Here is a 24,589-nt window from a genome sequence, read left to right on the forward strand (position 1 = left end):
ATTCAGAAAATATCGCAAGCATGCATCTTTGAAACGTAGCCGGCGCATTGCAAAGCCCAAAGGGCATGCGCCTATAGGCGAAGGTGCCAAATGGGCACGTGAAGGTGGTCTTTTCTTGGTCATTTAGGTGAATCGGGATTTGGAAAAATCCCGAAAACCCGTCAAGGTAGCAAAAATGAGAGTGTTGGGCAAGTCTTTCCAACATTTGGTCAAGGAAAGGGAGGGGGAAATGGTCTTTCCTAGTTGCCTTGTTAAGGCGCCTATAGTCTATACACATTCTCCACCCGGTTGTGACTCTTGTTGGAATGAGTTCGTTCTTATCATTGGTGATTACCGTGACCCCGCCCTTCTTTGGCACAACATGCACCGGGCTCACCCACGCACTATCGGAGATAGGGTATATTATGCTTGCATCATAGAGCTTCAACACCTCCTTCCTAACCACTTCTTTCATAGCGGGGTTAAGGCGGCGTTGAGGCTCAATGGAAGATGCACTCTCATCCTCCAAATGAATGCGATGGGTGCAAAAAGAAGGGCTAATCCCCTTGATATCATCAATTGAGTACCCAATGACATCTTTGTATTTTCTCACAACATCAAGTAATTTTTGAAGTTCGGTGTCATTGAGTGCACTATTGACAATAATAGGGTAAGTATCATTAGGGCCAAGGAAAGCATGTTTAAGAGTAGAGGGAAGAGGTTTCAACTCCACTTGAGGAGGCGTGGATCTCTCCTCTTTCTTATCATCTCTTCTCAAACTTTCAAATTCTTTTTCCGGGTCTTCTTCAATTGTTACTTCCATAGCTAAAGCATACTCCCGGTGCTCCTTGCAATCCTTTACCTTGCCCTCAAGGAACCCTTGCAAACCCTTGTCTTCATCAAATTTCTTCATATCAACCCATTCTTCTACCACATCAATCATATAACAAGACTTTTCTTCCGAAGGTTCTTTCATAGCCTTGTTCAAGGAGAATTCGACCTTTTCCTCACCCACTTGTAGAGAAAGCTTCCCATTCTTCACATCAATCATGGCACCCCCCGTAGCAAGGCAAGGGCGCCCCAATATGATGGGAATATTTGAGTCTTCGGGGATGTCCATTACATAGAAATCACATGGAAATGCAAGTTTCCCCACCTTGAGTGGGACATCCTCCACAAGACCAATAGGGTATCTTACCGACCTATCCGCAAGTTGGAGAGAAACCCTTGTTGGTGAAAGCTCATAACCCTTCAACTTCTTGAAAATTTTGAGGGGCATAAGACTAATGCTTGCCCCCAAATCACACAAAGCCCTCTCAATGTGCACGGTCCCAATCTTACAAGGTATGGAAAAACTCCCCGGGTCTTCAAGCTTTTGAGGAGCCTCGTTCATGAGAATTGCACTACACTCCTTGGATAAGTTCACTGTAGTTGTCGGGCTCAAGGAGTTTTTGTTTGAGATGAGCTCCTTCAAGAACTTTCCATAGCTTGGAATCTCCTTTACGGCATCAATGAAAGGCATAGTAATGTTGATACCCTTCATCATATCCATGAACTTCCCATACTTTTGTTCAAGTTTGGCTCTTGCCAACCTTTGTGGAAAGGGAACCGGTGGTACATAAGTTCTTACCACTTGTTGTTGAGGCTCTTCAACCACCCTTGTTGGTTCATCAATCACTTTTGGAGTTTCCACAACAATTTCCACAAGCTCATCTTTTCCCTCCTTTTCTTCAATTACCTTAGGAGGTTCAACCACCATTTGAGGTTCAATGACATTGCCCGGTCTACTACTCTTCCTTTTCTTGACAAATTCCCGGTCTTCCAAATCTCTACCACTCCTCAAGTGAATAGCATTCATGGTTTTCGGATTTTCCTCGGTTTTACCCGGGAATTTACCTTGGGAGGCTTGTAGTTGGCTCATTTGGGTAGCCAATTGGGAGATTTGGTTGTCCGTCATCCGTTGAGAAGCTTGCATTTGGGTCCTAAGTTGGTTGATGGATGAGGTTGTCTCTTCTTGTTTTTGGGTGGTATGGTTGATGAATTGTGTTTGATGATTCATCATTTGTTCCATCATAAGTTCCATGTTTGACTTTGGTTGGGTGGGTTGTTGGAATGGTTGGAAATTTTGTTGGAATGGTTGGGTGGTTTGTTGGAATGGTTGGGTGGTTGGTGGGTTAAGTGATTGAAATTGTTGTCTAGGTTCGAAGGTTCTTCCTTGGAAACCCGGTGGACCTTGGTTGAATGTTGTATTTTGCTTTTGAGCTTGAAAGTTTGGTTGTTGTGACTTTTGTTGGAAGGTTGGGTTTTGGACATTTTGAGAGCCATAGGAGAAGTTTGGGTGGGCTCTCATTCCGGGGTGATATTGGTTGTTGTTAAATGCTTGCTTGGCCGGACTAGACTCCCATATCCCGTTTACTTGCTCCATACAACTTCCATCTCCAACCACCAAAGGACACTCATTGGGTGGGTGTCCTTGGTCTCCACAAAGCTCACAACTATAGACTTGGTTCATCATAGAAGAGTTGCTAGATGTTTTGCTTGAGCTCATCAAGGCAACTTGTTGCTTAAGCTCTTCTATCATCTCTTTCACTTCCACATTGTTGGCCGATTCGACCGTTGACTTCCCTTTTCTCTTGTGCCTATCATTGTTCCAATGAAAGGTACGAGAAGCCATTTCTTCAATAAGCTCTTTCGCCGTCTTGTGATCTATCTTATCCAATGCTCCCTTCCCCGAGCCGGAATCAAGGTTCATCTTCATCTCATTGTTTAACCCTTCATAGAAATTGTTGATGAGCTCATCATCCCCAATACCGTGGTGAGGACATAACCTTTGGAGGCCCTTGTACCTCTCCCATGCTTCATAAAGGGTCTCATCTTCTTGTTGGGTGAACCCTTGGAGTTCACTCTTGATTCTTGCGGTTCGTTGGGGTGGGAAATACTTGTTGAGAAAAGCTTTAGAGACATCGTCCCAAGTCCTAAGGGAGTCGGGTTCGCAACTTTTAAGCCATTCCTTGGCACTTCCCCTCAAAGAGTAAGGGAAAAGCCTAAGGCGTACGGCATCCTCCGTCACTCCATTGGCCTTGAACATGTCGCAACTATCCAAGAACTCGTTGAGATGCTCGTTGGGGTTTTCGGTGGCTCCCCCTCCGAATTGATTCCCTTGGACAAGTTGGAGCAAGGTGGCTTTCACATCGAAATTGTTAGCTTGAATGGGTGGTTTGACGATACTCGGATTCACCACCTTTTTAGGAGCCAAGTTGTCTCTCATAGGAACCGCGGCCATTGTTACTTCCGTTTTCGGTGTTGCAAAAGGATTTTCGAAAGCTTCAAAGACCCGTGGTTCTTCTTGAAGGTCCTCAATTACTGGATTTTCTTGAGGAATCGGTGTTTCTATAAGCCCTCTTCTACGGAGTGAATTTAGTCTTCTCGCGGTTGCTTCGATCTCGTGGTCAATCGGACGTATTGGTTGACCTCTTCGAGCTCTCCTAACCATGCAAAAAGTCCTACACACTCAAGAGAGGGGTTAGTAACAAAAGACTTAGTCTAAACAAGAACAAAAACAATTAATATCTAGCCGAACTCCCCGGCAACGGCGCCAAAAACTTGATGGTATCAAGCTATACCTCGCAAGTGCACGATTTTATCGTTGTACACTATTAAGGGTCGATCCCACAAGGAGTTTGAGAAGACTACTAATTGTTCTAATCCTAATGTTTAGCTAAGTCGGCAATAAGGGAATTTTGTTTATCCAATAACTAAACTAGACAAAATAGAAAGAAATGCAATTAAACGAGATAATAAAAAGTGAGAGAGATAGAAATAAGTTGCAAATCAAATAATTAAAGGCCTAAGACTCGGTTCTTCCCAAACAATTCGCAATTCCACATAATTAAATCTCTAGGCTAATCACAAGGGTAGTTAGGTGAGGAGGTGACGGCTCTAATTCGCCTAAGACCCCCCTCTCGGGTTCGAAATAGGACGCTAGCACTACCCACCAACCCCCCTCTCGGGTTCGAAGGTCGGAATCCCTAGCTCAATACCCGACTACCCCAAAAACATGCATTTTCCCAAGGTAGTCTGATATTTGCTAAGGTCATTAAGCCCCATCAATTCCCGGGTCATCCCACTCCCTCTCTCGAGGGTCGATTTCAAACGCTAGCTTAGAGGTGTCCTACCCCGGTTCTCCCTTTCGGTCTCAACCAAGGTTAACAATAGGGTCAAATCCCGGGTATCCAAATCACAACCTAACCAACTCTCGTTGGTGGACAAGGGTTATAAATCGACACTACCCAAAATCAACCCATAAACCAAATCATTCCTCCAAACTACCCTCACCAATTTCCCCAAATGATTAGCCTTTATGAAATTCAATTAATGAAATTACTCATGTTGGGTCAAACCGAGCCTTAGTGGAAGACTACTCACTAATCATGGTCCTAATTGCAAGATAAACAATAAAGATGGAAACTTTGGTCACAAACATGGTGGGAAGGTGAATCTTACTACTAAACATGCAACAATTCAACAATAGTAGTAAAGAAAGATGATTTAAACTAATAACAAGGGTGATTAAACCTAAAGATGCAATCTTTAACCAAATCAACTCAAAGATTAAGTCTTTGAGGACAACTATCCAAGTATGAACCAAATGAAAGAGAAACAAAGGAAAGATGAACAATAAAAAGATGAACAATGATGGAAATAACAACAACAAACAAACAACAACAACAATTTAACATAAACAATCAACAAACATGAAAGAAGAACAAAATGTAAACAAATGAAAATAGGGAGAGAATTAATACCAACACAAATGCAAAAGAGGAATTTGGAATAGAAAAATAAAGAAGGAAATCCTTCAATCTTCTTACAAAACCAAATTCAAACCCAAATTAATTTGAAGAACTAGCTTAATTAGGGAAAGATTAGTGAAATAATTAACAAAGTTTGAAACTTGGAAAGGGAAATAATTCAGATCTAGGGTTGTGTGTACAAAGGGGTTTAAGAGGGGGTATTTATAGGCTTGTACAAAATTAGGAAGAAAAGAGGAAGAAAAGCTCAAAATCCCGTCTGCTGCGTTTTGCACCTGCAATGGTGCTCTCTCCGCAAAAAACCGTGCAAGGAATTAAAAACATCCGGCATTCGTGTTTTGCCGGGGGCGATTCTTGCCTGCCGAAAACACACTCTTCGAACTTTGGATGTGTGAATCGCCGGTTGACCGCCGCCGGTGTCCTACCTGGCAATGAGGCCAAGCTTGTTTTTAACCAAATTCTCCAATTAATTCCACTGTTGTGCTTTACCGGTGGGCGGTTGTTGCCGCCTGCCGGCAAAAAGCACACTCTTCAATCTTTTCTTCAAAATCCTAAGTCATTCTCTGGGGTGTGTTTTGCGGTGGCTAGACCAGACTCACGGCCTCTTAGCAAAACACACTCTTCAAAGATTTCTTCACCTCTTCTTCATGTAAAGGCAATGGGGTGCCTTTCTTGCCCCGAATTCTCCATACTTGGGTCGTTTCCTACAAAAGGATGCACAAGGTAACAAGTACGGGTATTGGGCACAAAACGCAAGGAAAAACACCCGAAACCGACTCGATATGAGTCGGTATGCATAAAAGAAAGAGGGAATTAGAGGTAAATTAATCGTATATCAAAGGGGAACCACTATTTTTGTATCTGTCAGTCACGGAAGCAGCCGTAAGCGCAGTTCTGGTTAAAGAACAAGAAGGAGTGCAAAGATCCCGTATATTATATCGCAAGTCTCTCGCTCCCTGCAGAGACCAGGTACACTTCTTTTGAAAAATTAGCACGGCTTTGTTATCGCCTCTTATAAATCTATGGTCGTACTTTGAATCTCACACCATCCATGTAATAACCAACTACCCGCTAAAGACTATTATGAGGAAGCCCGAACTTTCGGGTAGAATGACTAAGTGGTCGGTGCATCTTAGTGGCTATGACTTACAATTTGAACCCGTAACGGCGATAAAATCCCAAGCCCTAGCAGATTTCGTCTCGACTTCGCCCCCGCAACTCGTGGGGAAGCAGAAGAAGGAATGCTGACGATGATGGGAAGCCAGGATGGTGAGGTGTGGACCCTGTATATTGACGGAGCCTCAAATGCTAGAGGGACTGGGGTAGGTTTAGTACTGCGATCTCCTAAAGGGGATATGATAGTGCAAGCCATTAGGTGCGAATTCAAGGCGACCAATAATGAGGCCGAGTATGAAGCTCTTATACTTGGGATGCAGATGGCGTCAGAGCTCAAGGTAAGGAACCTGAGGGTGTATAGTGACTCCTTACTTGTGGTAAATCATGTGAACAACAAATATGTGGCACGAGATTCAAAGATGATAGCCTACCTAAAGATAGCCACAGAGCAGAAATCAAAGTTTAGAACATTCAAGATAACTCGGTACCACGAGATCGAACGTGGAGGTGATGCCCTGCTACGCTGGGGGCAACCTTCCACCCACAAAGTCATCAAACATACCGATTACTCACGTGTTGACCCCAGCCATCCAGAAAGAGCCAGACCAGGATTCCACAGCAAAGGATGTACACATGCAGTGTGTACAAGGAACCAGAATGCTGGTTTCCCCAGTGGGACAGCAGGATGCAGATTAGAGGATTCCATACCTAAATTGGCTAAGGGATGGGACATTCCCTGAAGACATAAAGGAAGCACAAAGTTTCAGAATAAAAGCCTCCAGGTATATCATGATCGATAACATTCTCTTCAGAAATCATTGGCGGGACCATGCCTCGGTGCTTAAGCAAGGAGGAAGCGAAACAATACCGCAAGACATGCACAATGGAGAATGTGGGAACCACGCTGGAGGACGAAGCTCACAAACAAAATCTTAAAGCGAGATATTTCTGGCCCACGATGCGCGCAGACGCCATAAACCACGCCAAACGTTGTGAATCATGTCAAAAGGCGGCTCAGCGATTCACCACCAAACAGAACCAATGCATCCAATTATCTCTCCATGGCCATTCATGATGTGGGGCATGGACATAGTGGGAAAGCTGCCCAGGGCTCCAGGAAACAGAGTATACATGCTAGTTATGACCGACTACTTCTCAAAGTGGATTGAAGCAGAAGCCATGACAGAGGTAAAAGAACAACAGGTGATCTCTTTCATCAAGCGCAACATCATAAGCAGATTTGGGATACCATCCGAGATCATATGCGACAACGGGTCCCATTCATATCGAGATAACACTCAAGGCTTCGTGCACGATGGAACATAACATCGAGAAAGTCAGCCCCGGTATCCACAAACCAACGGCTAAGCCGAGTCCAAAGAATAAAATTATTGTGGAAAACCTCAGGAAGAGGCTGGAAGAATTGGGAGGAAAATGGGCAGATGAACTACCACTGGTACTCTGGTCAGACAGAACAACGCCGAAGATGGCAACAGGGCAAACTCCGTTTAGCCTGGTATACGGAGCGGAGGCAGTGATACCCTCAGAAGTCCTGGTACCCACGCACAGATACGGCTGTCAGACGGCGGATCAGAACAAAGTTGAAATGACTAGGAGCCTGGATACGGTTGATGAGCTGCGAGAAAGTGCTTACATACGTATGGCATCATATAAGCAATCCGTAGCAAGGACATATAACAAGAACGTCAAAATCAGGACCCTCGAAGTAGGGGACCTAGTACTGAGAAGGGTATTTGAAAATACCAAGAATCACAAGGCAGACAAGTTCGCCTATAAATGGGAAGGGCCATATCAGGTCGAAAGCGTTATTAAGAATGGGGCTTACAGGTTGATGACCATGCACGGTCAAATCCTGGATAAACCCTGGAACATCCGTCACTTGAAACGGTACTTTGTCTGACAAAGTGCCAAAACTTTAGTGTACAAAGGACCCTTCGAAAGTCCGTGAAGCAAAAAAAAAAAAAAAAAAAAAAAAGGGTGGGGGTTAGTATATGCCTTAGATATTAGAATGTTTTATAAAAACTTTTTTCCTTTTAGTTTTTCTTTTTTAAGTCAGAAAGAGTCGTTTTAAAACCGAGTAGTACAGGCTGTGGCTTCCTGGATCCAGGTGTTGCCCTGGAACACCATGAGACAGCACCAGGTAATTTACACTACTTTGGACTTTATAATGCTTCTACGAAGAAGGGCTTTGGTACTAATGTTGGTTACTTGTCAGATGGGGCACACTTAGAGGGTCCACCGCCATGCGAGGCTACGAAGACGCTTATCTTAAGTCAAGCCATATGGAGAGCATACGCCGAGGTAGCGCGCAGGGTTCGGCATACTAAGACCACCCATACCTTAACGTTAACTCAGTAATTCCTTAGCTAGCTATGTCGTAGATCAATGGGTGCACGCACGGATTTCAAACGTCTGGAACCACAAGGAGCGCAACACTCCTTGTTAGTCAGAAACATTCAATGAAGGTGAGCTCTAAGTCAGCCAACCCTAGTGATAAGATATTTCACGTCATGGGTGGAATATGTTATCAAACATCTATCGCCAGAAACAGGGGCTGTGCACCTGGAGCCAGGTCAGCTTCCTGGGTATATCTATGTGGAATCAAAACTCCAGCAATTGGTGGCAAAAAACACAAGTATAACAAAAGTGGGGCCTGGAAACCTGGGCCCAAAGCTACTTTAAAGTAGGGCACCTGCTACCTTTAGCAGGCGCCGTCAAAAGTTCAATGCCTGCACACCGGCAGGCACGAAACGGTCCAAAACAAGAAAGAAAATAGTTTTTTTTACAAAACTTGCGCCACACAGGGCCAAGTCCCCAGATAAATTGAAATAAATTTTAAGAGAGGTCAATCCTCTCAACAGCTGCTTCCTGACTTTTGCTCTGCTCCCCGTGCTCTACTTGCTTCCCCGTCGCAGGTACCTGGACAGCTTCAGGAGTTGTAGAAGCACCATCACCAGCCTCCCCGGCCAGGATCTCTTCGACAGTCCCAGAGATGGCTCCAGAAATATCCATGGCTGAATACTCAGGCTCCGGGTTAGCAGCTTCAGCCTCAGAAGGAAACAGGGCACTCAGGTCCATGCCATTGGGAAATGCACGAGCAAACTCAGCCAGCTCCTCTTCCAGGTTCCAGGACGTGTGCCTCCCCTCGGTATAAGCACGGATGCAGTCAATCCGCCCCTCGAAAGCAGTGTAGGCTCCCACACTCTTGGCCAGTTCAGCCATCTCTTCAGCACGGGCCTCTGCCTTTGTTAACCCAGAAGTCAGAACGCAGTTGGCCTCCTGGGTCCTCGCCAGCTGATCTTTGGCTGCCTCCTTCTCCTGGAAAGCCGTGTGGAGCTGCTCCCTCAACTTGGCACACGTGGCTGTGAGCTCCTTGTTCTTCCCCACAGAAGCCAGACATTCAACCTTAGCCCTCTGCAGCATCTTGCGAAGGTAGAGAGAAGATTGGAGAGCCTGAAACAAAAGAAAAGAACGCGTTAGTCGTGGAAGCACAAGGGCAAAGGGAGAGGAGAAGCAGTAAAAGGGGGCTCACCAGGAAGCAGTGCTTTGCAGCCAGGTCAGTCATTTCCCGGGGGGCGGTAGAGTCAAACGCCTTTGAGCAAGCTGGGGTCAGAAACCTTTCTAGTGCAGGCCAGTAGTTGGCCCGGTCAGCGTCCCCAAACTCAGCAGAGAGGCGTAGAAGCAGTTCATCAGAATGAATGGGGGACCCAGGAGCGCGCGATATTGGGGTAACTTCAATGGGCTCTGGAGCAGGCCTGGAAGAGGATCTTCTTCTTGAGGAGGCAGGAGAGTGAGAGGAGTCAGCAGTCCTCTTCCTGGCATGGCGCATCAAGATCTCGGAGGCAGATGGCTTGGCACTTCCTACAGGGGCACAGGGACGCAGGGGATCAGAGTAAAGAATCAAAGGAGACAGGGAATTCCAAGGGATTGAGGGGTGTTTACCAGAAGACATGGTTTCCTCGGTAGCAGAATCGTCTAAACCAGCAAGCAGGAGGGGGAATGATCTACGATCTTCAGGGATGGAAAAGAGCTTGACGTAGAAGAAATCCTCATACCACCCATCGTCTTTCCCTTTTGCCGCCGAGAGGAGGAAGTTCTCGGTCTTCTCCACAGACCTAAAAGTATATTGGCCGTGCCCCGGTGATCGGCACTCGAACCTATGGGCCGATCTCGATAAACCAATCTCGGCGCCCATGCTATTGTTCAGAGCAACGGTGGACAGGAGGATCCTCCACGCATAAGGAGCGATTTGGGCCATAGGGAGAGAGTTCAAAGGATGAACTCTTGGATCATCGAGGGGAAGGGAAATTTGAGACCAAGGACAAAGGGGTAGGTGTACAAGCGATCCACCCCGAACGAAAAGCGTCCCTGCTTTCGACCGGGTTTGGGGATGTGGATCACCACATCGTCACCCAGCCCCAGCAGAGCTTTGATTCTGGGTATATCCTCCTGGGTAAGGTGGGAGTCACCGGAATGTGGTCTTTTGAGGACTCCCTGTGTGGGGAAGTCGTCGTTTTCAAGGTCGATGGGGGTGGAGGAAGATGAAGTTAAGCGAGTCTTAGCCATAATAAACGAGGAGGAAGAAATGGAAGTACCTGAGAGGACGGATGAAGGCGGCGCTGGCAGTGAAAGGGTGTTGACAAAGAAGGAATTTGGGGAGACGGAAGTTTGAGAGGTTTGAGGAGATGAAATGATGATGAAAGAGAGAATGGTGGGCGGATGAGATTAAATAGAAAAGGGTAGTTGGGGTTTTGAAAATGTGAATTGAAATGGAGTATGCGAGAAGTCACTCAACGATACACTGCAATTTCCCGCTCAAATAATTAGGGTTGCACTTTCGCGAAAAATTGGGGGCAAACTGTTAGGCCCAAAATATGGATATGGGGTGACTTGGGGCAGCGGCCTGGGAGCGTCGCGGGATGCGGGATACCAGGAGCCGGGTGCCGGATCGGCGAGTAACGCAGGAAGTGGGCTTTGATCCACATGGACGAAGCTTGTGAGAGTCCAATAACTTGCGAGACCCGAAGAAAGGAGAAACCTACCCATTGTTGAAATTAGGAATAACTTGGAGGAGAAGTAAGAAACCCTAGCTCCTCGACCTCCCCTATATAAGGAGCCTCAATGCAAAGAAGAAGGGGGATCGAAATATACAAGAATTACACTTTAGCATTCATAGCAAGCATAAGAACTGTATTTCCTCTCGAATTATAGTGAAAATATTGGTGGGATTCCGTCTCCCCCCGCGGTTGTTTCCCACATCGGGTTTTCCGCGTCACCAAAATTGCTTGTGTTCATTGCATTCATCGTTCAAACAGGAAAACATACGACGTTCACATAAATCGCAATATTGACCTAACGCTAAGACCACTTTAACCCTAAATTGGTAGAAATTTACCAAAACAATTGTGCTCAAGTGTTTAGAGAGATTTTTATGGGTAGGTAATATAAGTTAAATTGGTTGGAAGACATAATGACAATTTTGTTGATTAAATTTGAATCTAAATTATGAATGTTTCTATTAAATTTGAATCTAATATTGAATTGGTGAATTATTATAATTTATACTCTGTAACTTAATTACATATATCATCTACATATACCCGTGCATTTTGCATGGGTTCTAAGCTAGTATATGAATATGTTAAATAATGAGATATAGATTTCTAACAATGGGGGCACTAAAATTAAGGAGGGGAATTAAAATAAGGTAAAGTATTGTAGTGGGGTTTGGTAATTGGAGAGAGGGAAGATATTGTGGGATATTATTGTGGGTGAGGTGATTAAAATAAATATTGTTGTGGGGTAAGTTGATTAAAATAAGTATTGTTGTGGGGTGAGGTGTGGTATTGTTGTGGGTAAGGTAATTAAAATAAGTATAAAAATTTTTTAAATAAGGAAATAGGGAAGGAATTGTGAACAGATAAAAAAGGAAAGAGGGAAGAGGAAAGTTTATGTAGAATAGGAGGGAGTATAAATTATGTTATTTTTCTTCAATTATAATAATTAAATTTTAAAACAGGCCGCGCGAAACGCGGGATACTACCTAGTACAAACTTACTACTCGGTTTATGTTTATCTTTTATGAAGCGCGAAAGTGGTAATTAAGCCCTTAACTTTGTTCGATTGTAAAATTAGGCCATATAAATTTCATTTGGAGTAATCAAGCCCCTTAAGTCTCACCAAAAGTGAAATTCAACCCCATTTTTAAAATTTTTACAAGAATTTTAATTAAAAATATTTTATATTAGTATTAAATACAAAAAATTACTAATTACAACTTTGTGAATTTCTACTTAATTTATTAATCATTGACGAATACTTTTACATACATATTTAATAAATTGTTTATAATTTATATAGTATTCATACCTATATCATAAATTGTTTATATACTATAAAATAAAATAAAAACAATTCTTAGTATTTAATATAAATATAAAAGTTCTAAAATTATAAAACAAAATATTTTATTTTTGATAAATTGTATTAAAAGTGATTTTAATATAAGAATTTGGTGAAAATTAAGAAAATGGGGTTGAATAAACCTGAACAAAGTTGAGGGGCCTAATTACCACTTGAAACTTAAGGGGCTTGATTGCTCCAAATGAAACTTATGGGGCCTAATTTCACAATTGCACAAAGTTAAAGGACCTAATTACCACTTTCGCGTTTTACGAAGTTACAAACTTGAGTTTTTGAAACAATTTATGATTTATGAGACTAGATAAGTGTATCGTTTAACACAAACACAATAATCATGACATGTTTATTTTTTTTTTTACCGTTTTACGATAAAATATGACCATTTTACCATTTTAAATAGGCGAATTTAACAAAAATTATCCAACCTTTGATAAGTCTTCCAAAAATAACCCAACTTTTTAACTTGAACATTAATAATCCAACCTTTACATTTTTTCTCACAGAAATATCCCAAAACCTCACCTACACAAGTTTTTACCAAATATTGAGCAAGGATATTTTGTAAAATAGTTTCATAAATCTTTAAAGTCTATTTTGTAATTATAAATACAAAAAAATTGATAACCAAAAAACTAGAAAAAATAAATTTCTTAATTAAACAATGAAAAATTCATTAATAAGACAAATATATAATTTTTGGGTGGTGCTCATTCATGTACGGGTTTTACTCTTTTATGGACGTAAATGACCGTTATACCCCTTTCATTTTAATTCTTTCATTTACTCTTTTGTTCCAATTCAATTATTTCTCCCAATTGTCTCACTCTAACTACCACCACATCAGCCACCATGCGCCACGTTCACCGACGCCTCCCCTGCGCCACCACCGGCTGGTCCTGACAACCTCCTCATGACTACCCCTGCTACCATCCTGACGGCGAATGGTAACCCACGGCTTCAGTTCAACCACTTGTTTAATTGGCTTCTTTTGACAGTGCTAATATATAGAGAAGATTAGACGATGAATCAATTCTTCGTCATAATAAGTGAAGAATTTAATTTGACATTACTGTAAAAAAATGAGAAACAAAAGAAGCAAGACATGTGAGAAAAGGCGATAGAAACAAGAAATCAAAGAATTCTGTGATAATAATACAAGTTAATTCGATTATTTTGGCTTTCAATTTCCGGATCACTATCTCCATCCATTATTATATACTCCGGTAGTTGATCTTGTGCGGTGATTTTAGATCATCCCATCATCTTCATCCATTTTGGCCTTTCAATTCCGGATCACGATTTTTAATAGTAGTTTTTTCAAACCCTAAATTTAATTTAATCTCTCTAATTTGGTGGTACAACTCAGTTTAAATAATTTAATCTACATATAACATCGTTAATAAAGTGAATAAATTAGAATTATTATTGATCGATATGAGAACTAGAGTTCATAGTTGATTAATCTGACGGATTTGATTAGTTTTGTGAGGGAGAGAATTAGAGAGTTTTTATTTTTATGAGAGTTTTTATTTTTATGGAGGGTAAGGTATGGAAAACAAATGACAAAAAGTCCGTGAAAGAGTAAAATGCGTCCATGAATGAGCAATTACGTAATTTTTTTGAAAAGAAATAAGATAGATTTTAAATTAGTAGAAATACTTATGAGAGAGATTTTTTTTTTAATAAACCCACAATTTTGAGGAATCCATAATTTTTTAAAACCATATAATTTACGTCTTTTAGGATTTTGAATAGTACTATAAATATTTTTCAACTCTTGTTTCCATTTTCTAATTTTTTTTTCATAATTTTATATAATTACTTAATATATGGTCAATAAGTTAATGAATTAATTAATATATGAGTAAATTATCATTTAGGAAATATATATAAGTAAGATGTTAGGATATTTTTGTAACATAAAAGCAAATGTTGGATTATTCTTGTTAAAATCAAAAGGTTGAGTTATTTTCAGAATACTTGACAAAATGTTGGGATATTTTTAGGTGTGAATCATCTGGTTTAATCCGCATTGGAGTCGGGTGTATGAGTAAATTTCCATCTCCATTGCTCCTTATAGAAACTTACTCCTCATTCGTGTTTGTCTTTTATTAAGTTACAAACTTATTTAGGCGGTCTTACACAAGTCTATTGTAAAATAAGTTAGTTTTTAAAATTATTTATGATTTATGAGACTAGATAATTGTATCATTTAACACTAGAGCTGTTCAACGATGCGGGCCACCTCGGCCCAGCCCGCATCAATGAGCCGAGTTTTTCTAGCCCATCCAGTCTGCGTGCCAGCCTACCCCGTCCCTCAACCCGGGCCGGGCTACTGCCCCAAATTTCCAGCCCAACCTGGTTGACCCGCTAAAAATTCAAAAAACACTATATGGGCCGGCCCCGGGACAGACGTTATGGAACCCAGCCCGATCCCTTTTTAGTATCAGGCATGGGCCACAAATTGACAGCCCAGTCCATCCCGGCCCAGTGTACACCTCTATTTAACACAAACACAATAATCATGGCATGTTTATCTTTTTTTTTTTTTTTTTTTTTTTACCATTTTACGATAAAATATGACCATTTTACTATTTTAAATAATCACTACATAATTTTACTTTTTTCGTCTTTATTATTAAATCCCGTCTTATGTTGAGATCGTCTCAAGAAAGACCTACTCTTTTTTGTATAACCGTCTTACAAGAGATTAAATATTCTCTAGTTACTTCACTTTTTTTTTTAGTGTTCGAGCTTGTATCTTTTATCTTCCCTAACAAAAAATTATTTTAACCATTTTAACTGTGCGGAACCTCGCTTCCTTATACCCGTCACCCAACACCGGTCTTTGTAATCGAACTGTAGATTTTTTTGGAATAAATTAGCATCGTAAATAAGCCGATAAGCGAGCACGAGCACAGTGTATAAACATTTCAAAAAAGATACAAACTTACACCGGTCTTTGTTATCTTCCCTAACTTGTCTAATTGTCTTGTATTTCAAAAAGATACAAACTTGCAAATCTCTTCAAATAAGCTTGTTATCAACCAATGATGAAAAAAATTTCTTCAAAAATATGGTAGCGAATATATGTAGAGTGTATAAACAAACATGTTATCAACCAATGTCGACTATGGTTGCAAAATTCTTCAAATATAAGTAGAGTTGCAGTGAAATATTATTCATGTTTGATGTTTGATTTAAAAACAATGTCCATGTTATCAGTTAAAGAAGTTATATCTAGTTTTAGAGTCTATAGCGATATCATAGCTGCGGAAGTTCATATCATTTGACTACCAAAGTCAAATAACGACAATATAAATAGGATAGAGGGACTTCTAAACAGGGGAGTGGAATAATTAGTATAGCATATCAGCACCTATAAATTTCTAATTTAGCTTTTACGACTTATCTCGCTAAATGCAGCCAATATCAACTCAAAATGCGGCCGCAATAATCTTCAAGACCTTTACAAAACATTCACATTTTTGAAGTATCCTTGGCAAATCATTAATGTATTATAGAGAGTATCTTTTGAACATAAATTCCTACCAGCTCCACTTTTACTTCCCAATAGCCCTCTCTGTAGAGCACGTGCCAGTTCCGACGATAATTCTTCACCTCCTTTGCCCTGACATGCCAAAATCACTCAGTAACTGATGTCTAATACTTTTAGAAAGTTATCCAAAGAAGGAATCAATTAAAGGGAAACTAAAATAAGGGCACACGTAGAAGGGATTAGGCTCGAGATTTGACCCAATTATTGTACTGTAAAGATCGAAAACTGAAGTTGAAATTGGATGTGTTCTACTGTTTCTAAAACAAACTAGAAATTTAAACAAAAAATCTGTAATTACTGAAATCCTACAAAGAAGAAGATAACACAGCCAAACCATGAAAACCGCTAAGAATATAAACATTGTCAATCAGTTCAGACGTCAACAGGTGAGGGGAACTCAGCATGAACTACTTCAGATAAGATAACAAACACCTTATTATCAGAAAGATGAGAACTATAAATATAATACATACCTGATACATGGGTGAAGCTGTTGCACTACCAAGTTCAGGCCGATAAGAATTAGGTCTACCAAGTTTCCCTTATCTTGATCAGGCCGATAAGAACTAGGTCGACCAAGTTCAGCCTGCATTTCGCCATAAATACAACATTAAACAACTAGTGTTTATTCAAATGTATCAAACTTCAAAGAGAAGAAATAACACTGCCTTCACACTTGCAGTAACATCAGTTTCCCTTATCTTGATACTTTGTGACTCGTCATCCTGTAACCCCCAACGTATACATTATACAATAACGCACATAAAATACTCCATTTGTCTTAAGTCATTCGTTTACCTCTTTTATTCCGCCGTTTTACAGAGATGGAAATAGCTGAACTCATTTGGGATTCTTCCTCCGCACTTGCATCAGTAGATAAGTGAGTAATACCTTGACACCTGCACCATAAAGGCATCCAGCAAATTCTCATCACAACTGACCACAAGACGGTCTATATATAAATCCAAACAGGTCTTTCCCTCCACAATGCATAGAGATGGAAGATCAGTTCCAGTCCCTGAAAAACCGTGCAGGTATCATTGCTATAAAATTAAATCAAGGTTTCAGTCACGGTCACAGTATCACCTCAAAGTGCAGCCGCAGCAATTTTCAAGACCTTTACAGATGGTTTGTATTTTGGTTTCAACCTTAATTTAAAACATTGAATTTATTCACTGCAATATCCTTAATCAACCATTAATGTATTGATGATATAACAAATATCTTTTGAACGAACTTTCTTACCAGCTCCAAATTTACTTCCCTATAGGCCTATCTGTAGAGCAAGTGCCAGTCTGACGACAATTCTTCATCTCTTTTACCCTGTGACATGCGGTAAGACTCAGAACTGATGTCCGACAATTCTAAGTTATCCAAAGAAGGAATCGAATAAAGGAGGCTTAACCTTTCCATGTCTACCAAGTTCGGCCTGCATTTCGTGATAGATACATTAACAAAGGGGATAAAAATTAAAGAACTTCTGTTTATTCACAACTGTAACAAAGAGAAGTAACACTACCTTCACACTTGCAATAATATCAATTCCCCCTATCTTGATTCTAGCCGAACCATTTGCCTACCATAGATTCAGTGACAAAAACAAAGATCAGCATGTACCCCAATTATATGCAACTAACTGACTTCGATAAAAACTCGAATCCTACACAGAAAAAGCAGTCAATTCTACAAGAAGGATAAAGTTACCTGCTGAACGACACTGGTTTCAACATTAATAGGCCGATAAGATAATCGCTTTCTGCCATCACAACAAAGGTCTTGCGCAATACCACCCCGTATGAAATTCTTTTCTCCTATAGATAGCCCTACTCCTACCATTCTATCAAACATTTTCCTAAAAAAAAGTCATATTATTTAGATCAATATACAAATCCCCATTTTGAACTGATTTCTCCATTCTATCAAACATTTAATTCAAATTTACGAATTTTTTGCCCCTAGCTTACCTTGTTGCAATAGTAAACCCCCAAAATTGACATACAGTACAATAAAAAAGAAAAGTGGTCTAGAATGAAAAATGGTAAACACAAATACACAATTAATAGTGCGATCATTATTATTTCCTATTAATCTATTATCATATTATACACAATAAGACTATTCAAGTACCACATTCTCAATTCATGGACTATACCACCAATTGTACCATTTGTACGGTGAGGAATCTAAGCTTTAACATCTTTTCTACATTAAGAAAAGTTACTACATTAGTGAAACTTGGATATAAGAAGTGTGTTGTTCCCGCTTCGGCTGAAAAAGCTCTAGAAGCCATCAGCTCTGAAATTCAGATAGTCGGCTGCACGAATTTGAAAGAAGTCATTGATAAGGTTTTCAGGAGACTAGATTGACTACATACATCAAGAGACGAGACACACTCAATTTCACCAGTGTATCTCACCATGTAGTACTTGTAAACTGTAGCATTAGGTATGCGGTATGCGGTATGCCCTGATGTATCTCAATTCTCAAGCTATGAACCCAAAGCTTTTAATTTGATTCAGCAGAGAAAGATAGGAGCAAGGAAGGCTGGCCCTTGGCAGTATTCCAATGTGGGTAAATTTTGGTCGAGAAATATCAACAATTCTTTTGGGTCATTCCCTCTAAATTTTGGAACTAGTATTACCTATCTGTGCCGTATTTTGAAATTTTGCTGATAACTTGTCATTTATATTCATGCTCTGAGAATGCATGACTTAAAATGATGGCGAGGTAGTATACAATTCGCCGTGTACTAAAATGAATCCAAATCAGAAGAAAATTATGACCCTTCTAAGAGTAAGGTAGTTATCAAAAGAACTGTTTTAAGTTTACGGGTGGTAAAATACTAATTGTGCAGGGTGCAAACTTCTACCACAACTTCCTTGACAAAAAATGGAGAATTGATTCAAGATAAATTATGCATAAACTTATGTTACTACTCATTTATTTAAATTCATATACCTTTCACAAATTTTGAAATATGTAACGACGCCTCTGTTTATTTCAAGCTTGCCTGCCTATCGGCTATCGCCCATCTTTGTTCATGTTGCTAACTTTCAGTTTGGTTGTACTCCTTTATTTTGTGGATCTAGAACTTAACTTAAGACAGCTTTCACACACGATTAAAATAGAGGTTAAAATATACTCCCTATGTCCCGGTCATTTGTTATCCCTTTCCATTTTTGGGTGTCTCAGTCATTTGTTGTCCTTTCTATATTAAGAATGAACTTGATGAGTAATTTGATAATTCTCATTCAATTTGTTCCACTTGTCATTTAGTTATTGGCATTTTCCTCTTTCCTTGGTCTTTGTGCCAAAACGAAATGACAACAATTGACCGGGACGGAGGGAGTAAAAAAATTGTGAAAGATTTTAAATTAAGACGGTCTTAAGGCTTAAGCAAGACCAAATCTCTTCAAATATTTTGTAGCTGTATATGTAGAGTGTATAATACAAGTTCTCAACCAACGTCAACTATGGTAGCAAATTTCTTCAAAAAAGTTGGTTCATATGATTTGACTACCAAAATCAAATAGCGTGAATATAAATAAGATGGAGTGTGTATTCTTATTTCTTCATATCATTTGTCTACCAAAGTCAAATACCAACTAAAGTCAACTTAACTTAAGATCTCATAATAAAATAATAATCGGATACACGTAATAATGTACTGAGTATACACGTGCACACTATTCTCTACCACATGTCAAGACGTGAGATGTGGTGGATGAGGGGCCAGTCCTCCCCATTCGTTTTTTGGCATCTTTTCATGAGACTCTCAGAACAATGCGAAAGCCTGAGTGTTTGCAGAGAGGTGAGTTTGGGCATCCATTTTGGCATGGATTTCAGTTTGGGACACCACCAAATGTCAAGAGATCGGAGGGAAGTGCAGAACTGTATCCCCTCTGGCAATTCCTCCATCTCTTCCAATCCATACAAATGCAAAGATTGAAGACTACCAGCAAGGTTATGTCATGACATCCCACCCAACTCCACTTTTGGACAATAATGTAGAGACAAATACTCCAAGGCAGAAACTCATTTACCTCTCCCAACCATCCTCTTATGCTAACAAGTTCCGGGCAATAGCTGATGCGTAGGGTTCGCACGGAAGACAATAAATAGGTCGGAAACTCATTTACCTCTCCCAACCTCTCCATTATCCTATCACACCATATTTCTATCTCTGAAAGAAACTGAGTGTACTCGCTTGGTACTGATTTCAGCCACTCCAAGTTGCTGATTTGCAGTCTCTTCAATTTGGGACATGACAAGGGACGATGTGTGCACCGCATATCTGCTCTGGAATCATATATTTTGAGATGTTCGAGTTGTGGACACAAAGGGACAAACATCATATTTTCACAATCTTCTATACGGAGATTCTTTAGTAGAGGAAAACAGGGAGATGATACCCACGCTACTTGTCCTTCTCGGCTGCTCCTACCGTCATTAGAGTTGGCCATGTGCGACCCTGATTCTGTTCTCCGACACCACCCTGTTAACTTAGGCAACATATCAATACTGAGGTTATCGAGGCAGGGAAAGAAGGATGATCCTTCATCCGAGATAAGTGTTTCTGAGTCCGCCACATATTCCATGTTCGACAATCGTGAAATATGTAGCGTTTTAAGGTAGCGTAGCTTCCCAATCTGCCAAGGCAGATAAAGAAGCTCACTACAATCTTTGATCTTCAAAGTGACAAGATTAGGGAAATCGAACAACGCCGAGTTATCCCCCCTCCCTGGCCATCTCGGTATTGTCTCGCCATGATACCCATTCAGCTCCAATGTCTTGACATCAGGATGAGGCTGCATCTCTTCCAACCATCCTCTTATGCTAACAAGTTCCGGGCAAAGGTTGATGCATAGGGTTCGCACGGAAGACAATAAATAGGTCGGAAACTCATTTACTTCTCCCAACCTCTCCATTCTCCTATCAGACATTATACCTATCTCTGAAAGAAACTGAGTGTACTCGCTTGGCATTGATTTCAGCCACTCCAAGTTGCTGATTTGCAGTCTCTTCAATTTGGTACATGACAAGGGACGACGTATGGACCTCATATCTCTTATGTAATCACGTACTGTGAGCTCTTCGAGTTGCGGACATAAAGGGACAAACATCATATTTTCACAATATTCTATACTGAGAATCTTTAGTAGAGGAAAACAGGGAGATGATTCCCACTCTACTTGTCCTTCTCGGCTCCTCCTACTGTCATTAGAGTTGACCATGTGCGACCCTGATTCTGATCTCCGCCACCATCCTTTTAACTCAGGCAACCAAGATAAACGGAGGTTATCGAGGCTGGGGAAGAAGGATGATCCTTCATCCGAGACAAGTGTTTCTGAGTCCGCCACATATTCCATATTATCCAACATCGAAATCTCTAGCGTCTTAAGGTGGGGCAGTTTCCCAATTTGCCAAGGCAGATAGAGAAGCTCACTGCAATCTTCGATCCGCAAAGTGACAAGATTAGGGAAATCGAACAACGCCGAGTTATCCCCCCTCCCTGGCCACCTCGGTATTGTCTCACCATGATACCCCTCCAACCACAATGCTTTGACATCACGATGAGGCTGCATCTCTTCCAGCAATGCTTGCTCAGACTCCTTGCTTCCATACTCCTCTCTGCGTCTAAAGTTAATTACAATCTTTTCTAGGTGTTCCTTACTCCTTAAATAGCCTCCACCACCATGTTCTTCCTTTACAAATTTTGCATTTGTAAGTACTGCTATTTCAATCTTCAAATCCCCTTTCAATTTGTTCAGGTGCTTTAGATCTTCCAACCCATAAAAACATTGCTCTGTAGTTGAAGTAGGTCTCACACCCACCACAAATTGGCATAAAGTGTGCAGAGAGTTCAACATACTAATGTCGGCCGGCATATGACTCAGCGCATCACATTGAGCTACATTTAAAGTGGAGAGATCAACTAGCTTGCTCACATCATCAGGCAGTTGTTTTAAACTCTTACAATAATATAAATTCAAAGTTTGGAGATTTACTAGCTTTGTTATTGACTTGGGGAGAACTTTCAGATCACTATTGTATGAGAGGTCTAAACTCCTCAGATGCAACAGGTCACCTATTGATTTTGGTAAACTTTTGGCCTTTGAATGACTCAAATCTAAAGACCTTAAGCATGTCCATTTCCGTATTGTTTTACTTGCTAGTAGTTTGTTCACGCTATTCTTCTCGTACCATTTTGTAAGAAAAAGGCACGTACGAATTTGAGAATTATTGAAGATATGTTGTGCGAACTCCATTTTGTAGGAGTCCTCCACAAGAGAGAGATGGCGAACTCTTTTTCCCACACTAGAAGTATAAGAACTGAACCTCAAAATCTCTTCGCCCGCTACTTTTTCAGCAATATCATGCAAGAGATCATGAATCTTAAACGACTTAATCCCCCCAAATTCATCCTCGTGTATATCTTGAAAAAAACACCTCTGAAGCAATATAAGAAAGTACTCCTCGCCCAAATGCTCAGAGCTAATGTAGCCCTGTGCCATCCAAAGTTGAATCAACATTTTCTTGCTAATCACCCAATCCTTGGGAAAAATAGCACAGTAGGCAAAACAAGTCTTCAAGGAAGGGTTAAGTTGATCGTAACTTAACTTCAATATGCGGGTCATCATGGCATCATTACTCTCACTAAGACGGTCTAAGCCTTTGTCGTGAAATGATAACCACTCAGACTTGGATTGACCACGCAGAAGACTTCCTACTACTCTAATAGCAAGCGGGACATTGGAACACTTTTTTACAATCTCTTTGCCAAGTTTAACCCATTCTTCATCTCTTTCTTCTCCTTGAAATGCCATCCTTTCGAACAAATGCCATGACTCCGGTTCTGACAATCCTTGCAACACATGCACTTGATCACTTCAATCAAATGGGCGCTTTTTTTCGAGCGAGTAGTTACAATTATCCAACTCCTCTTCCCCTATGTTCAAAAACCCTTTGAACTTCTGCCATTGATCATAACTTTCAGTCCACACATCATCTAACACGAGCAAGTATTTTTGCCCTCCAAGTTGCCGCTTAACTTCATTATGTATGTCCTCCAAAGACATTTTATCACTACCGGATAATCCTTTCACCACCTTCGCTAAATGCCCTTTCAAGTCCAACTGTTGTTGATCCTGATCAGCAATGCAAGTCCACCTCTTCAGTGGGAATGCCTCAGTGATCCTAGGATCGTTATACACAAGTTGAGCAAGAGCGGTTTTTCCCAAACCTCCCATACCCATAATGGAAAGCAAAGAAACATTTGGGTGATCTACATTATGAGAACCCAACAAGAAGAAGTCTCCTCCTTTGTAAATTTTATAGGTTTATAGTCAACCTTAAAACTATGTGAAGAAACGTGAAAAACGATATGGAAGTGAATGATAATTTCTTATTATTCCTCAACCTTGTACAACCTATGCTTATATACATAAAACGTATCTTCTAATATGGTAAAATAATCTCGACATATAATACTACAATATATATTACTTGCTATACACGATACACCATATAATTTCCATACTCCCCCTCAAGTTGGAGCTCTTGGTAAGCCAAGACCCAACTTGCGTTGCAAATGATCGAAAGCTTCTCCTCCTAGAGCCTTCGTGAACAAGTCCGCTACTTGTTCTTTACTTCGAACATGTGCCATCTTGATCGTGTTCTCGACTACATGTTGTCTAATAAAATGACAATCAATCTCTATATGCTTTGTTCTATCATGAAATACCGGATTCTTCGCTATATGAATGGCCGCTTGATTATCGCAATACAACATCATGGGTTTCCTATGGAATACCCCCAACGAAGCCAAAAACGACTTTAGCCAGATCAATTCGCTTGTTGCTCCTGCCATAGCTCGGTATCGCCTGCCGAGGACTTTGACACCGTAACTTGTCTCTTTGCTCTCCACGAAACCGGTGACGATCCTAGGGACACATAATACCCACTCAAGGAACGTCTTGTCACGGCACACCTCCCCCAGTCCGAGTCACAATACCCTCGTAGCTCCAAGTCCGTATCCTTACTCAATACGATCCCCTTGCTTGGATTCATCTTTATATATCGCACTACCCTTAGAGCGGCATCCCAATGCTCCTTTCGTGGCTCACTAACAGAACGCGACAACATGTGGACCGAATAGACAAGGTCGGGTCTCGTAATCGTTAGATAGACAAGCCTTCCAATTAATCTTCGATACTTCATCACATCCTTTAATAAATACCCATTCGCAAGCTCTAATCGGTGATGTTGCAAAGATCGGCGTGGACACGGGTTTCGCTCCTTCGAGTCCAGCTTCCTTGATTATACCCAACGCATACTTGCGTTGATTAAGAAACAAACCCTTCAACCCGTGCGCGACCTCGATACCCAGGAAGTATTTCAGCTTCCCTAGGTCTTTAATGCCAAAGTGCTTGTCGAGAAAGGCCTTAAACTTTTCAGTTGTCGCTTTGTCATTGCTAACAATTATCATGTCGTCAACATATACCAAGACTCCCATGAAGACGGTTCCATTATTATAGGTAAAAAGAGAGTAATCGGCCAAGGATTGAACGAAACCATACCTTTTTAATGACATGGTAAGTTTAGCAAACCAATTACGCGAGGCTTGTTTCAAGCCGTATATTGACTTCAATAATTTGCAAACTTTGTTCTCCCCTTTCGT

General features: G+C 40.8%; 1 protein-coding gene and 1 non-coding gene across 2 annotated transcripts in view; one reads left to right on the top strand and one right to left on the bottom strand.

The window, feature by feature from the left end:
• LOC141612964 (putative disease resistance protein RGA3) overlaps nt 1–24,589 on the bottom strand; it is an 87,041-nt gene that overhangs the window by 50,636 nt on the left and 11,816 nt on the right. The window contains exons 8-13 of the mRNA XM_074431712.1: nt 17,614–17,761; nt 17,429–17,485; nt 17,315–17,338; nt 17,155–17,232; nt 16,708–16,808; nt 16,383–16,495 (exon numbers count right to left, since the gene is read on the bottom strand). The gene's annotated coding sequence lies outside the window, so the exon portion shown is untranslated. The remainder of the gene's footprint in view (nt 1–16,382; nt 16,496–16,707; nt 16,809–17,154; nt 17,233–17,314; nt 17,339–17,428; nt 17,486–17,613; nt 17,762–24,589) is intronic.
• LOC141615567 (small nucleolar RNA R71) lies at nt 2,787–2,893 on the top strand. The gene has a single exon (XR_012529983.1). It is a non-coding gene; the product is annotated as a small nucleolar RNA R71 (small nucleolar RNA).

Source organism: Silene latifolia, chromosome 11 (genome assembly GCF_048544455.1).
Source record: "Silene latifolia isolate original U9 population chromosome 11, ASM4854445v1, whole genome shotgun sequence".
Classification (NCBI taxonomy): Eukaryota; Viridiplantae; Streptophyta; class Magnoliopsida; order Caryophyllales; family Caryophyllaceae; genus Silene; species Silene latifolia.